Source organism: Schistocerca americana, chromosome 9 (assembly GCF_021461395.2).
Source record: "Schistocerca americana isolate TAMUIC-IGC-003095 chromosome 9, iqSchAmer2.1, whole genome shotgun sequence".
NCBI lineage: Eukaryota > Metazoa > Arthropoda > Insecta > Orthoptera > Acrididae > Schistocerca > Schistocerca americana.
Window position 1 is genome coordinate 162,192,774 of NC_060127.1, and position 16,247 is coordinate 162,209,020.

Genomic DNA, 16,247 nt, shown 5'->3' on the forward strand with positions numbered 1-16,247 from the left:
ACTGAATGGCCAGAGCGCGCTTCATCTTTGGTGCTTGTCCGACCACATTTAAACTTATTAATCCAAAAGTAAATGGTCTTCAATGATGGTGCAGAGTCCGCGGGAACTTTATCCAGTTCCGATTTGATCTGTGTGGCAGTGTAACCCTTCAAATTAAAATGTTTAGCACGAAACTCGTTTTTCTTAATTTTCAATCGCAGTTCACATACTGACCAATTCAAGTGGCTGTCAGCAATGAAGTGTACGCTATACAGTGTCGAAATATTTTATACGATCCTTGGAACAATCAAGCTTACCAGCCGTGATGGCACAACAGAAATGTTCCATTATTTCATGGAAATTTACCAGACCACCCTCATAAATAAGCAAATCAAACGAAAATTAAATCATCCCTTCGAGGCCTCACGCTAAAACCGTTACTTTTGATAATGCCCACAGTTCGGCGAGGAAGGGAGTCCATAAGCTAGTTCGGGAGTGTCAAACAGTCTTAAGCGACTCATTCATGATCTCATGGAACTACCAAACAGTGGAAATATTATTTGCTAAGTGGCAACCAGTGTTACAGATGGTTCCAGGCATTTTGTATGGGATTACACTTAGGTAGCTTATTGGGTCATTCGAGGTGATATAGGAAGCCTGAGGTCGAAGGTGCAGGCCTGTGAACAGGACTGTTGTCGCCTTGAAAATCGAGTGTCCGCAGCATAACACTTGTGAAGATGTAGAAGAAAGGGCAACACTTGGCCACCGATAAAGCAGAAATAAAAATTCTGGCTCATGTTCATGGTACTATGAATGAGTTGGTCCAACCTGTGATATAAAGAACAACCTCAAAACATCAGAGAATCACTTCCGGCCTTGAACTACATCTTCCATGTGTGAGGCTCGACCACGTCACTGGGATGTCGCTGAATTTGGTGCATCGCACCATTTGGAAAGAGGCGAAATCGCGACTAGCTGGACCACCCAGCGTGCCTCCACTTCTGTGTTGGAGATGTGTAGCTTTATGTGTACAATGGCCTTTAGCGAGGTCATTGTCATCAGTTTTCTGCTATATCTGCAGTCTCATGCATCTTCACTTCACGCTAACCATTGCTTCCTTCTTAATGCTGGTTGGTGTATGATGTGTGATCAAAAAGTAACGGGAATTTCTTTTTATTATCAACTTTGTCCTCTTCAAAGTAATCCCCATGAAATACACTAATGAGCCTAAACATTAAGACCACCGCCCACCGCGAGGTTCAATGCTTGCTGGTGATGTTACGGGCATGTGACGCAGTAAGGAAGGAAGGCAATCAGAAGAGAAACGAGTGGGCAGTCATAACAGCGAAGAACGAAGATACGGGCCGCGAGTGAGGAAATCTACTGGTATAAGTGGTTCTGACAAACAGCTCATTGTTATGGCGTTGCGGCTGGAAACGAAAAACTGGTGGTCGCCTGTTGGCGTACTGCTGTCGTGAGTGGTTGAAGGATGTTGAAGTAAGGAGGAGGTCGTATGGTATTGGACGATCACGTCTCATCACAAAACGTGGATGTTAGAGGATCACTCACTGTGCAATCCAAGATAGGCAGCGATCTGTGGCAGGTCTGACGACAGCGAACAATGCTGGTGCAGGCAGCCGTGTTTCAGAGCAGGCTGTTGAGAGGTCACTGTTGAACAAGGAGCTCCTCATCACACAATCCTTGCGTGTTGCTGTTCTAACTCAACGACATCGGCAATTATGATTGCAGTGGACACAACATCACTGAGTTTCCTCCAAGGATCAATAGAAACACGTCGTATGTCGAATGAATCGCATTATTTTTACACCAGGTCGATGTTGGGTCCTTCCTCCAGGGCAACAGCTGCACGAAACATGTACAGCTCCGTAGATGCAAACCGGTAAAGACACAGTTATGCTATGGGACACATTGAATTGGGTTCCATGGGATCTGTGGTGGTGATCGAAGGCATCGTGACTGCAGTGAACTACATAAACATTTTTGCAGACCAGGTGCATCGCTTCATCCTTGGAGTCTCGACCTATGGCGATGAAGGATAATTACCCCTATTGAAAGGTCAGAATTGCGCTACAGTGGTTTGAGGGTCATTACAGTGAATGGCATCGATGTCTTGGTCATCAGACGTGCCTGATCTGTACCTGTTGGAACACATATTGGGCACCAACTGTTTGCCTTTAAACCACCATCCGGTGCATAGACATCTGATATAATAGTGGAATACTGTCAAGGGCTTGTAGAACCCATGTCAATACTATAGTGCGTTTTAAAAGTGGAAGAACATGCTATTAAATGGATGGTCGTAATGTTTTGGCTCATCGGTGTGTAATCGACTTGCGCTAGCGCTTTTTACAATCTTGGAAGCACTTCTGGAACACACTTTTCGTTGTGGTCTTCAGTTACTCCAGCGGTTCTGTTTTTATCTCTTCATTGGTGTCAAAAAGACGTCCATTCGCGGTTCTGTGTGTGTGTGTGTGTGTTGGGGCTTATGGGCGCTCAACATCGAGGTCATCAGCGCCCTGACACACATTAAAAGGAACGAATGTGGACAGACCTAATAAAACTAAAGCACACACTCAAAAAATTTAATGCAAATTCTCCGATCCAACTTTTCTGAGAGTAAAAATTCGCCGAGCACTCGAAAATGCATATAACCTTTTCGACCTTCAGCAAATATTCAAAACACCTAAAAATGCACATATAAATCAGGAGCATATGTACCAACAAGATAAATAGGAATTTGAAAGTCGGATGTGTGCAGCCAGTGAAATTAAAAATTCTCGTTACTTTTTGATCACACGACGTATGCGTGCCATCCGCTGCATCATCCATACTCTGAAATCTCTTCCTCCCTCGCCACCTCTTTCCTTCCACACATCCTTCAAGGCTGTTTTTATAACACCCTCTTTTATTCTTAATATATGTCCAATACAGATTCGTTTCCTTCTTTTCAACTGCATCCAGTAAGTCTCAAGGTATACCGTCTTTGATTAGTAATAAAAACGTCCTGGGTTCGAAACCAGCCACAGCTTAAATTTTGGTTAATAATCAGTATTGGTGGCTGAAACTTCTTGCATAATAAGTCACCCTCATTCTGCCAACGGCCTTGTTAAGATTCAGGGCACTCTCTTGTCCTTGCGGTGGAAAAATTCCCTTAAAAAGTAAAGAATCACTAATGATCAACGGCATGAGTATGCAGAAGGCAATGGAAACCATTACATTAATGAAAAAAAATGGTTCAAATGGCTCTGAGCACTATGGGACTTAACTGCTACGGTCATCAGTCCCCTAGAACTTAGAACTACTTAAACCTAACTAACCTAAGGACAGCACACAACACCCAGCCATCACGAGGCAGAGAAAATCCCTGACCCCGCCGGGAATCGAACCCGGGAACCCGGGCGTGGGAAGCGAGAACGCTACCGCACGACCACGAGATGCGGGCATTACATTAATGACACATAAAATGTAACCACGGGACATGTGGCCTGTAATTGAAAAAGTATCATGATGATCGCAAAGGCTTCTGATTTCCGAGAGGGGATTGCCAAAGGGGAGGTGACCATAAGAAAAAACTTGAATAACCAACGAAAGGATAACGTTCTACGAGTAGGGGCGTGGAATGTCAGCAGCTTTAACGTGGTAGGGAAGCTAGAAAATCTGAAAAGGGACATGCAAAGGTTCAGTTTAAATACAGTATGGGGCAGCGTAGTGAAATGAAAAAGAGACGAGGATTTCTGTTCATATGAGTATAGGGTAATATCAACAGTAGCACAAAATGGTATAACGGGAGTAGGAGAACGATAGTTTAGGTATACATGCCGACGTCGCAAGCTGAAGATGAAGAGATAGAAAAAGTAGGATATTCAAGGGATAATACAGTACGTAAAAAAAAATACAAGTGGCCCATCGGGACCATCCGACCGTGGTTTCATCCTCAGCTGAGGATCTGGGCAGGAGGGACGTGTGGTCAGCACAACACTCTCCCGGTCGTTATGATGGTTTTCTTTGACCGGAGCCGCTACTTTTCGGTCGAGTAGCTCCTCAATTGGCATCACAAGGCTGAGTGCATCCTGCAAAATGGCAACAGCGCATGGTGGCCGAGATGGTCACTCATCCAAGGGCCATGCACGCCCGACAGCTCTTAACTTCGGTGATCTGATGGGAACCGGTGTATTCACTGTGGCAAAGCCGCTGCCCAAGACAGACCATAAAGGCACGTGCAAATCTAATCGCTATTGGGGACTGGATCCAGCTGTAGAGGAAGAAGTAGAAGAAGTCAGGAGAATTTTGGCTTGGGACAAGGAAAGAGAGAGGAGAAAGACTAATTGAGTTCTCTATGAAATGTCAGCGAATACCCTGTTCAAGAATTACAAGAGGAGGAGATATATTTGGAAAAGGTCACGTGATAGGGGAAGGTCCCAGTTAGATTACATCATGGTCAGACAGTTTCCAAAATCGAATAATGGATTGTAAGGCTTACCCAGGAGCTGACATAGATCATAATTTAGGAATAGCCCAATATGCATTATAGTTGGAATGGACATCTCTAAAAAGGGCAATCACAGAAGTAGGAAAGAAAAACGTAGGTACAAAGAAGGTAACTGCGAAGAAACCAGGGGTAACAGAAGAAATGCTTCAGTTAACAGATGAAATAAGGAAGCAGAAAAACGTTCAGAGAAGTTCAGGAATGCAGAAATACCAGTCACTGAGGAATAAAATAAACAGGATGTGCAGGGAAGCTAAACTGGCTGCATGAAAACTGTGAAGAAATCGGAAAGAAATGATTGTCGGAAGCACTGACACCATACAGGAAAGTGAAAACAACGTTCGCTGAAATTAAAGGCAAGGGTGGTAAAAAAATGGAAATGTCGTGTGGCTAGGGTCTCCAGTCAGGTAGACCTGCCGTCTGGTGCAGTTCTTTTGGTTTGAAGCCACTTCGGCGACTTGCGTGTAGATGGAGATGAGATGATGATGATAAGAGACATCACCCAGTCTGTGAGTGGAGAAAATCTCCAAGCTAGCTGGGAATCGAACCCGGGCCCCTTGACATAACAGTCCGTCGCGCAGACCACTCAGCTATCGAGGTGGACCAGGGCAGTAAAATTAAGAAGGCAACGGGAATACCACTGTTAAATGCAGACAGGAGAGTGGTATGTGGAATGAGTAAACGGAAGACCTCTATGAGTAGGTCGATATGTCTGGAGTGATCGAAGAACGAACAGGAGCCGATTTAGAAGAGATAGGGGCTCGAGTATTAGGATCAGAATTTAAGAGAGCTTAGGAGTACTTAAGATCAAATAAGGCAGAAGGGATAGATAACATTCTATCAGAATTACTGAAATTATTGCTAGATGTAGCAACAAAACAGCTAGTGACGTTGGTGTGTAGAATGTATGGAGTCTGGCGACATATCATCTGACTTCCGGAAAAATATCAATTCTGAAGACTTTTTAAGAGCTGAATAATGCGAGAGTTATCGCACAATCAGCTTAATCGCTCATTCATTCAAGTTACTGACAAGAATAATATACAGATGAATGGAAAAGAAAATCGAGTATGTGTGATATGACGATTACTTTGGCTTCAGGAAAGGTAAATGCATCAGACAGGCGCTTCTGACATTGCTGTAGACAATGGAAGCAAGACTAAAGAAAAATCAAGACACGTTCATAGGATTTGTCGACCTGGAAAAAGCGTTCGACAGTGTAAAATGGTGCAAGATGTTCGAAATTCCGAGAAAAATAGAGGTAAGTTATAGACGAAAGTAATGAGAAGTAGCAGAAATGAGAATAGCGAGAACCTTAACCTCAGGATTGATGGTTATGAAGTTGATTAAGTTAAGGAATTCTGGAACCTAGGCAACAAAATGACCAATGACGGACGGAGAAATGAGGATATCAAAATTAGAAAGTACACTCCTGGCCAAGAGAAGTCTACTAGTATCAAACATAGGCCTTAATTAGACGGATAAATTTCTGAGTTTGTACTTTTGGAGCACAGCATTGTACGTTAGTGAAACATGGGCTGTGGAAAAAGCGGAGCAGAAGAGAATCGAAGCATTTAAGATGTGGCAGTAAAGACGAATGTTGAAAATGATATGGACTGTTACGTAAGGAGTGAGGAGGTTCTGAACAGAATAGGAGAGGAATGGAATATGTGGAAACCACTGACTAGGGGAAGGGACAGGATGATAGGACATCTGTTAAAACGTCACGGAATGATTTCTGAAGTACTAGAGGGAGCTGTAGAGGCCGGAAACTATAGACGGAGATTGGAATGTATCCAATAAATAATTGAGGTTGAAAGTGCTTCTGTAAGAGGTTGCCACAGGAGAGGAATACGTGGCTGGCCGCATCAAACCAGTCAGAAGACTGAAACTTCCCGGCAGATTAAGACTGTGTGCTGGACCGAGACTCGAACTCGGGACCTTTGCCTGTTGCGGGCTAGTGCTCTACCAACTGAGCTACCCAAGCACGACTCACGCCCCGTCCTCACAGCTTTACTTTCGCCAGTATCTCGTCTCCTACCTTCCAAACTTTACAGAAGCTCTTCTGCGAACCCCGCAGAACTAGCACTCGTGAAAGAAAGGATATTGCGGGGACATGGCTTAGCCACAGCCTGGGGGATGTTTACAGAATGAGATTTTCACTCTGCAGCAGTGTGCGCTGATATGAAACTTCCTGGCAGATTAAAACTGCAGTCAGAAGAATGATGAGTAAAGAAAAATATTTCTTTGCTCTTCCACTGATCTCATTTCATTTTTCACTCTGTCCAACCAATTTATTTTTCCACGTTCCGCGCTGTCCACATTTCAAATGCCTCTGACCTTTCAGTGCTTTTCTGCCTCCGTGTACACTTTTCAGATCCATATAGGCAAAAAATTTATTAGCCTTTTCCTTAAATCCATATACATTTTGCTGCAGATCACCGTTTCTTTTAAGATGAATGTGTCTACATTGCCGTTCGGGTTTTAATTTCTGTGCTGCACATCCAGTCGGCTTCAGTCCTGCTTCTGAGTTCTTTAAAGATTTGCAGGAGTTCTAATACTTCTCCGTTCAGCATTATGTTTACCTTTTTATTTACTCCCAGTGTCATTACTGTTGTTTCTTTTGTATTTGTTTTCATTCTATAAATCATTTCCTTTCGATTCAGTGACATACACTATGTCCTGCCCGCTTTCAGACTATTCACTCGCTTCGTTGGTTGAGAAGAGCTTCTGCCAGCTTTAAACGTATTGTCATCGAACTGCCGACTGTTCTTTTGGAACCGAGGTTTTAAACAGCATCCAAAACGACCAGTGCCCGTTACTGGCTCACTTTGTAGACCTCTGGGAAGAAGGCGACACGCATTTCTAACGACAGCTTCTAAAAACCCTACCACAACAAAGGTCAAAAATTAATTATGATTGTAGTGTTGCTCACGCTGCTAAATATTGCATTTTCGGGCAACAACAAAGTTATATTATGTGGCAGGTGTCATCAGAGCACAGTTAATACAGTCATTTCATAAAATAATGGATACACTAGGTGTTGTGGATTGGCAAGACAGCCAACCCACTAGGAGGAAGCCGAAAGCCACGCGATTAAGCTCACGCAGGCTGGCGTGAGGTCTGGAACAGGACACGCAAATGAGACTAGTAAAAAACGTACGTAGCTTCTGGAATACTTAACTTTAATCCATAATTGGTGAACATCGTTCTTGACGGTACATGTTTTACATCATCAATAGTAACTGGTAATGGCACCTTGCTAGGTCGTAGCAAATGACGTAGCTGAAGACTATGCTAACTATCGTCTCGGCAAATGAGAGCGTAATTTGTCAGTGAACCATCGCTAGCAAAGTCGGCTGTACAACTGGGGCGAGTGCTAGGAAGACTCTAGACCTGCCGTGTGGCCGCGCTCGGTCTGCAATCACTGACAGTGGCGACACGCGGGTCCTACGCATGCTAACGGACCGCGGCCGATTTAAAGGCTACCACCTAGCAAGTGTGGTGTCTGGCGGTGACACCACACTATGCACTCATCTTTTCGTGTTTCCCACGCTGGTCTCGTTGTGAACTCATGGCTTATTCGTCGAAAATCTCGGTGATGATGATTCCAAGCTCGGATGCGAAGAGGCCTAGGTATTATTCTGCGATATTCAAAAGTTTTATAGATGTGTTTCGTAAACCATTCTTGAAGAGTAAACTTTTGCAAGTTAAGACAGTGGTGATGTAAAAAAAGTAATCAGCACTCCGAATTTAAGTTACACTTCTTTTTTTATTACTTTTGTTGCAACATCACTTCACAATATAAAACATACTTGAAAATATCTTCCTCACTGTTAAAGTTCGCGTTTCATAAACTGACTACAATTTTCGTCTTTTCAACATGACGACCAAGACTTGACTCTCTAATAACCGCTTACGCGCCCAGAATTCAGAGTTACAAGTACGAAAAAGATCATAGTGACAAAAGAAAGAATACACATAAGAATAATATCATTGTAATATAAACATATCGATGTATCAAAGTACCTCTACATTAATGAAATCAAATCTGAATGTTGTCACAGAAATATATTAACTATTCTACAGAAACAGTAGAATATTGCTGGTATCGAGAGGTTGAGGTGAGGTGCCGTAATGGTTACGTAATTCAAGTACCATCACAAGCTACAGCTACCCTCCAGGGCACATGTACGGAAAGCTTAGGCGCCATATTGTAGTACTGTCAGAAGTTAAGAGAAGGCTGCTGTCGTTTTGCAACGAACAACCCGTTTAAGCATGCACTGAGGTAACAGAAGTTACGGGATACAATATGCACTTAAACAGATAACGGTACTACCGCTTACACAACGTGTAAAAGGGCAGTGCATTGACGAAGCTGTCGTTTGTACTCAAGTGATTCACGTGAAAAGGTTTCCGACGTGATTATGGCTGCACGAGTGATGGTTGGAGCTAGACCCATGTGACATTCCCTTTTGTGAATCGTTAGAGAATTCAATATTCCGAAAGCCTCTGTGTTAAGCGCGTGCTAATAATACCAAATTTTAGGCATTACCTCTCGCCCCGGACAACGCAGTGGCTGACGGACAGAGATCAGTAGTAGTAGTAGAAGAAGAGGGTTTTTTGGGCGCACGACAGCAAGGTCTTCAGCGTCCACTCAGTAACATAGTGAGATGGGTGTCAAGAAAAGACTTAGAACAGTAAGATAAAACAGAACATAAAACACAGGTGACAAGGTTTGAAAAATATGTGCCTACCCCCACCGAAGCTTGGGACGAAGCACGTCGTCAGCAGTGAAACATGGACAACACAGGAAGAAAGTGGGAGAGGGAGCTAAAACAATACGAAGTGCATTCAAGTTCTAAGGCCTCCAATTTTTTTTCTCCGCACTGGAAACAGGTGGAAACATGCGCATAGTTTTAAAATGAGGCCGTGTTCATTGTCAATACATCCCAGAGATGGCAGCACTGTACGGCAGATGGAATTTTACCGCCAGCGGCGAGAATGAGAACTGTTTTAAATACTTAAAATGGCGACGTTTTGCTTTCTTGAACAGCATGCAATCATTCGTTTTCTGAATTTGCGTGGTGTGAAACCAATTGAAATTCATCTACAGTTGTAGGAGACATGTGGTGATGGAGTTATGGATGTGTCGAAAGTGCGTTTGTGGGTGCGACAGTTTAATAAAGGCAGAACATCATGTTACAACAAACCGAAACAACCTCGGGCTCGCACAAGCCGGTCTGACGACATGATCGAGAAAGTGAAGAGAATTGTTTTGGGGGATCGCCGAATGACTGTTGAACAGATCGCCTCCAGAGTGGGCATTTCTGTGGGTTCTGTGTACACGATCCTGCATGACGACCTGAAAATGCGAAAAGTGTCATCCAGGTGGGTGCCACAAATGATGACGGACGATCACGTGGCTGCCCATGTGGCATGTTGCCAAGCAATGTTGACGCGCAATGACAGCATGAATGGGACTTTCTTTTCGTCGGTTGTGACAATGGATGAGACGTGGATGCCATTTTTCAATCCGGAAACAAAGCGCCAGTCAGCTCAATGGAAGCACACAGATTCACCGCCACCAAAAAAATTTCGGGTAACCGCCAGTGCTGAAAAAATGATGGTGTCCATTTTCTGGGACAGCGAGGGCGTAATCCTTACCCATTGCGTTCCAAAGGGCACTACGGTAACAGGTGTATCTTACGAAAATGTTTTGAAGAACAAATTCCTTCCTGCACTGCAACAAAAACGTCCGGGAAGGGCTGCGCGTGTGCTGTTTCACCAAGACACCACACCCGCACATCGAGCTAACGTTACGCAACAGTTTCTTCGCGATAACAACTTTGAAGTGATTCCTCATGCTCCCTACTCACCTGACCTGGCTACTAGTGACTTTTGGCTTTTTCCAACAATGAAAGACACTCTCCGTGGCCGCACATTCACCAGCCGTGCTGCTATTGCCTCAGCGATTTTCCAGTGGTCAAAACAGACTCTTAAAGAAGCCTTCGCCGCTGCCATGGAATCATGGCGTCAGCGTTTTGAAAAATGTGTACGTCTGCAGGGCGATTACGTCGAGCAGTAACTCCAGTTTCATCGATTTCGGGTGAGTGGTTAATTAGAAATAAAATCGGAGGCCTTAGAACTTGAATGCACCTGGTATAGCAGTGGCTGGCTGACCGCAAGGAAAAAAGGGAGGAGTCAGACACGCTACAGTACATTAAAACCTCCAGCCGAAAAGTTTAGGCCAGAGTCCAGACACATCACAAAACTTCAAAACCCTAGACAGACACGTCTCATCGTTTGCTAAAACACAAGGCAGATCCCCATCAGCTTGTGCTTCTGCCCTTGCATCACAGTATAAAATGCAGAACAGAGATGTGTACACCACAACCATCACAAATCGGAGGATCCTCCCGCCCTAATAAAAAGCTATGTCTTAGAGGACAGTGCTCGATCCGAAGACGTGTGAGGGCCACCTCTTCCCGCCTGAACAACCGTCAGGAGGAACGCCACGGTCGAGTTGTTGGCTTGACCAACCGCAGTTTGTTGGCCGTCACCGCCAGCCATTCTTCCTCCCACAACTCCATGCACTTCCTGTGGAGTGCAGAGATGACAGACTGCAAGGGAATAGGACACTGGAGCACATCCTGCTCTCTGCAGGCCTCCTTGGCAGCCCGATCGGCTTGTTCATCGCCCCATATTCCTACATGGCCAGGCACCCAGCAGAAGGACATCTCCTTACCCCGCCGTTGCAGCAAGTACAGTTGGTCATATATCAGCTGGACCATCTCCTCAGTTGGGTACATATTCTGCAGTGATTGTAAGGCACTGAGGGAATCGGAGCAGAGAAGAAATCGATTGCCCTAAACACGATTCATCTGTTCCAGTGCCTTCAGGATCGCGTGGAGCTCTGCTGCGAAATCGGTATATTCATCAGGGAGGCGAATCCGCGTAACATGATCAGGGAACACTACCGAACAACCAATGAAATTCTCCTGTTTGGGGCCATCAGTGTAAACGACGGTGAAACCGTGATGCACATCTAAATGTTAAAAAACAGAGATTGGAATGTAAAATCTGGTGTGCTATCTTTCTTAAAATTAGTCAAATCTAAAATACGTCGGGGTCTCCGGAGGAGCCAAGGTGGAAATCTGCTCCAACCGCGACGTAAAACGCGACGTAAAACATGAAGACCAGCAATAGGCATCAGAGACCAGAGGTGTTTTCGTAGAGTTCTCAGTGCTAACAGACAAGCAGTGTTGTGTGATATAACGACAGAAGCCGATGTGGGACGTACGACGAACGTATCCATTACGACAGTGCGGCGAAATGTGGCGTTAATGGGCTACGACAGCAGACAACCCACGCGAGTGCCTTTACTAACAGCACGACATCGCCTGCAGCGCCTCTGCAGGGCTCGTGACCACATCGGTTGGACCCTAGACCACTGGAAAAGATGGACCAGTAATGTGATCCCGATTTCAGTTGGTAAGAACTGATGGTAGGGTTCGAGTGTGGCGCAAGCACCACGATCCCATGCACTTAAGTTGTCAACAAGGCACTTTGCAAGCTGGTTCTGGCTCCATAATGGTGTGGGCTGTTCGTACAAGGACTGGACTGAGTCCTTTGGTCCAACTGACCCAATCACTGACTGGAAATGGCTATGCTTTTCTATTAGGAGACCGTTTGCATCTACTCATGGACTTCATGCTCCCAAACAACGACAGAATTTTTGTTGATGACAATGCACCACCGGGTCACGTTTGCCATTGATTCGAAGAACATTCTGGACATTTTTGGCACCCTTGTCGCCCGACAAGAATCCCATCGAACATTTATGGGTCATAATGGAGGGGTCAGTTCGTGCACAATATCCTCCACTGGTAACACTTTCGCAATTATGGACTGCATGGCTCAGTACTTCTGCAAGGCACTTCGGCCACTTGTTGAGTTCATGCGACGTCGAGCTTCTGAACTACGTGGGACAAAAGGAGATCCGATACGATATTAGGTATCCCATGAATTTTGTCTCCTCAGTGTATATTTTCTCGTTTGTGAAGACAAATTGATTAATAAATACTGCAACCGCACATCAGAATCATCCACTTTGTTGCTCAGGTTACATTAAAAGTTGTGCTGCCGTTTTAGCATCGTCTGACAGAATTTCTCTCTCGCTCGCTTTCATTTCTCGTATATTTCAGCGTTTACTGTTGGCCTTTGTCCTGTAAACCGAACAATGAATTCTAGTCCAATAAAGTGAACTGGTTGAACAGTGTAAGTACCCCGTGCCACTCATTTCAGCGCTATCACATCTGTCAACACGTGAGCTTCTTGCGGTTTTATCTGACGGTTTTATTCAACACTAACTTCTTTCCAGTGGCATACACATATGTCACATATATAGTGCGAAAAAACAATTTGTCCAAGAGTGTACTACACAAAGACAGCAACATACAAAATAATTTGAGTATTGGAAGTTCCGGTCACATTTCAATATTTTCGGCGCTACAGGAGCTGAATTGAGATTTGTCATATGGGCTCTTCACTCAAAATGAAATGTAATTCACAGAAAATGTATGCGTAAACAATACGTTTGAACTAAAAAATCGGCTTGATGAGAACAAGAAAAACTTAAAGCTTCACAGACACGTGTATCTTACTTGGCTGACGTACCATACAGCACTTTAGAAGTGAAAACCACGCCCGTGTTTCATGTTTCGATGTGTCCTAAAAAGGTCAAAGTAAAATGTTTAGATATGTCCTAAAAAGGTCAAAGTAAATGAAAAATGCGTATTCTCTCGTACATCTGCGACTCCTAGGTCTTATACTAAAATTCCTTCTTCTTTCTGCACTACACGTTTCGTCGAATTGTTTTTCCGCGTCCTTTATATAGACTTTCGCTTCGTTTGAGTCATAGTGACAGAAATAGCTGGTAGTCGTTTCGAGAGAAAGTAAAGTCGCTGGCAACTCTCTTGCAATTGTTTTATGCCATGCGGTTCCAGAGAGGGTGTTTAATGTACGTGGTATCTTAGGCCATATGGAATCTATCCTTAGTGTGTTCAGTCAGGTGTCATGATCTTTGGCCCAGAAAAACGCTGACTCACTGCATTTCTGTCGTAACTTATTCGACGCACCGGCCAACACAAATAAAAGGCAGATTGTGATTCATATGTTGAAAGTATTCCAAGTGAACTAAATACGAGAAACACGAAAAAATCGTTTTCAAGTATTTTACATGTTATCTCAACCGTTGGGATAGCAGCGGTGTATTCAACCCGTAGTATTTTCATGCAAATGATGAGTCATGCATACACTAAACTTGGCTGAAGTTGCTCCAGACGTTGCAGAGTTATGCTTTTATGCGACCCCATTCCAACCCCACCCTTAGCCATCTGTGTTCTAGGACTGTCTAACTTCCACAATAACTTTTTTCCCATGTAGCAGGCGATACGTATGCCAAATTTGGTAGAAAGCGCTTCAGAGGTTACGGACATATGCTTATACGTGTATTACCACCCTTCGCTTCACCACCCCCCTCTCCACCCTCCCACCCATTGGGCTGGAACGTCATTGGCGCTCTCACCAATGAGCCTAGCGAGACTGAAAACTATGGATTCAATACTAATACCCTTCTTTATTGAATATTTTTACATGTGACGGCTACTCACCCATTTCCATTCCTAGGTGACGGAAATTCCTTCAAAATTCCTGAGGTAAGCTTTTCTATCAATCCTTTTTCACATCCACCTCCGCCCCTATGAAAAGCAGGTCGTTCGTCCTCCCACCGTGCTTCTTTTCAGATAGTAAATGATACTTGTACCATTGTGAGACGTATATACATACCCAAAATGATTTTTTTAGATGTACAGATCTGTTTCTTCGGGCCCGTATAAGACTCATTTACAAAGCTTTGTAATCTCCCCAATTGTGCTTAATTTCTATTACTAGCTTGATCATAATCGTAGTGATTCAGCTAAAGGCCAAAGTTAATTACGCCTGGGTCACAGTCAGGACATGAAGCTACGCAATACCAATGCCCATTTCAGCAAGAGCAGATGGGAAGAAAGGCGAATTGATAAAACACATTAGGCAGGCATGGTGGAGGAATCATCTACATCTACATCTACATCTAAATGACTACTCCGCTATTCACAATCAAGTGCCTGGCAGAGGGTTCATCGAACCACCTTCTTTTAAGCTACTTCTCTACCATTTCAATGTCGAAGAGCGCGCGGGAAAAACGAAGACTTTCCGTGCGAGCCAGATTTCTCTTAATTTATTATGACGATTATTTCTCCCTATGCAGGTGGACGCTAACAAAATATTTTCTTACTCTGAGGATGACACCACTGAGTTAGACGGTAGTTTTATGGATCACTTCTGTCGCCTTTCTTCTAGACGAGGGTGACCAGTGACATTTTCCGATCTCTTGACACAGCTTTTTATTCGAGGGATCGACAGCATATTATGGTTCAAAAGTGAGCTATCCCAGCTGTAAGTTCTGTATAAAGTCTGACATAAATTCTATTGGATTGAGGAGCCTCGTTTAATTTTAGCGACTTTTGGTGTTTCTAAACTCCAAAGCTGCTTCGCCAAAACTTCGGACTCTCTTCTTGCGCTACTAAAGATGGCCGCAAAACCTTAACAAAGTGGGAACACTTGATTACTGGGTGCCGCTGGATATCCGTACTGGTACCATTTGCTGCTGAACTGTTAGTAATGGCTGTTCTCTTCTATTTTCAGGCTGAAGCACCCATCCTGAACGATGGCTGGATTCTGGAAGATTGCTGGACAGCTGCTCTTGAACGAGATGGTGAACCAAATGGCAGAAAGTATGTTAGAAAGGATGGACCCTAAGCAGGCCAGGATGTGCAAACTGCTCTGGAGACTTAGAGGTGCAGTCGGCAGGATAAGTCTTACTCGGGGAGAAATCAACAGATTGATGCAAGAGTTGACCCTTTTCTTGAATAACGAAAAGGGTAACTTGGGGCAAAGTCTGAAGATGATTGTCGAGTCTTTGGCGGTGGCGAGGGATGCTTTTGAGGAGTATGAAGAGATTCAGGAATTGATTGATGACATCAAGAGAGAGTGGAAATATTACCAAACTGGAACGTATGAGTTCTGAAAGTTTAAGTCTTTGTACTGATTTTAATGAAAACGTTTACTCGTTCCATAGTCCACTAATTCATTTACCATCTGTATTAATGGAACCCGAATATAAATAAAAAAATACAAGGAACTAATACAAGACTCTTTTCTGGCATACAGCTCTTGTATATGATAGTAAAGCAGAAACTGCATCAACAGTTCAATTACAAAACATTACAATAATATAGTCTCAAATTAGTAATTATTAAAATTTCAAACTTAGCGCATAACATTTTTTGAAGAACATGAATCAGTTTCAATTGTTGATCGAAAAAAAAATTAAGAATCGGGAAAACCACACTGTAGAGAAAATTCTCAGAGCTGAGACCCTCAATTGATTTAAGATAAAACAAAATTTTTTTCTTGTTTTCGAGAAATAATTTAGCTGAAACGTGAATCAGTGTAGCTTGTGTGTAAATGAAATGAAAAAAACCAACAAATGTCATCACTTTTGAAATATGGGTCTCATATTTGCAGTAATGTTTAGAATACAACACGAATAAGGAAACTATGTTCATTTGATATTGCTGTAATTTATTTGAAATTTGAATCTAGTGAACACAAGTGCTCCGGCCGGAGTGGCCAAGCGGTTCTAGGCGCTACAGTC

The 16,247-nt window shown here is 43.6% G+C and overlaps 1 long non-coding RNA gene across 2 annotated transcripts in view; it reads left to right on the forward strand.

Moving 5' to 3' along the window:
* LOC124551141 overlaps positions 1 to 15,737 on the forward strand; it is a 69,237-nt gene extending 53,500 nt beyond the window's left edge. For both annotated transcript variants that reach the window (XR_006967782.1, XR_006967781.1), the window contains exon 3: positions 15,236 to 15,737. This is a non-coding gene — a long non-coding RNA (uncharacterized LOC124551141). The remainder of the gene's footprint in view (positions 1 to 15,235) is intronic.
* The last annotated feature ends 510 nt before the right edge of the window (positions 15,738 to 16,247 follow it).